Source organism: Triticum aestivum, unplaced genomic scaffold, assembly GCF_018294505.1.
Source record: "Triticum aestivum cultivar Chinese Spring unplaced genomic scaffold, IWGSC CS RefSeq v2.1 scaffold34934, whole genome shotgun sequence".
Taxonomy (NCBI): domain Eukaryota; kingdom Viridiplantae; phylum Streptophyta; class Magnoliopsida; order Poales; family Poaceae; genus Triticum; species Triticum aestivum.
Window position 1 is genome coordinate 1 of NW_025305611.1, and position 773 is coordinate 773.

At 52.0% G+C, this 773-nt stretch overlaps 1 non-coding gene across 1 annotated transcript; it reads left to right on the forward strand.

Annotated features, from left to right (window-relative positions):
• Positions 1-378: 378 nt before the first annotated feature.
• Positions 379-497, forward strand: LOC123179538 (5S ribosomal RNA). The gene has a single exon (XR_006490439.1). It is a non-coding gene; the product is annotated as a 5S ribosomal RNA (ribosomal RNA).
• Positions 498-773: the final 276 nt, after the last annotated feature.

Consider the following 773-nt stretch of genomic DNA (forward strand, 5'->3'; position numbering starts at 1 on the left):
CAGAACTCCGAAGTTAAGCGTGCTTGGGCGAGAGTAGTACTAGGATGGGTGACCTCCTGGGAAGTCCTCGTGTTGCATTCCCTTTTTAATTTATTTCGCGCCGCTTGCAAAACAAAACGCACGTGTAAGTAATATATTTACCGTGTTTTATTATTTTGCACGAGTGCGGTAAGTCATAGCTGGGTGCTCACGATTCACGGGTCCAGCGTCGGCGTTGTGGCGCGGCAAGCGTGCACTGGTGCGGTTGAGAGGGAGGGGTGGAAACCGCGTTAAACTCGTCTCCGTAGTTGAGAGGGAGCGGCCAAAGCAATGTGCAATCGTCTTTGTAGTGGAGCTGGGAGGGGCAAGGATAAGGGACGAAGACCGGGGTAACATGTCGGATGCGATCATACCAGCACTAAAGCACCGGATCTCATCAGAACTCCGAAGTTAAGCGTGCTTGGGCGAGAGTAGTACTAGGATGGGTGACCTCCTGGTAAGTCCTTGTGTTGCATTCTCTTTTGAATTTTTTTCGCGCCGCTTGCAAAACAAAACGCACGTGTAAGTAATATATTTACCGTGTTTTATTATTTTGCACGAGTGCGGTAAGTCATAGCTGGGTGCTCACGATTCACGGGTCCAGCGTCGGCGTTGTGGCGCGGCAAGCGTGCACTGGTGCGGTTGAGAGGGAGGGGTGGAAACCGCGTTAAACTCGTCTCCGTAGTTGAGAGGGAGCGGCCAAAGCAATGTGCAATCGTCTTTGTAGTGGAGCTGGGAGGGGCAAGGATAAGGGC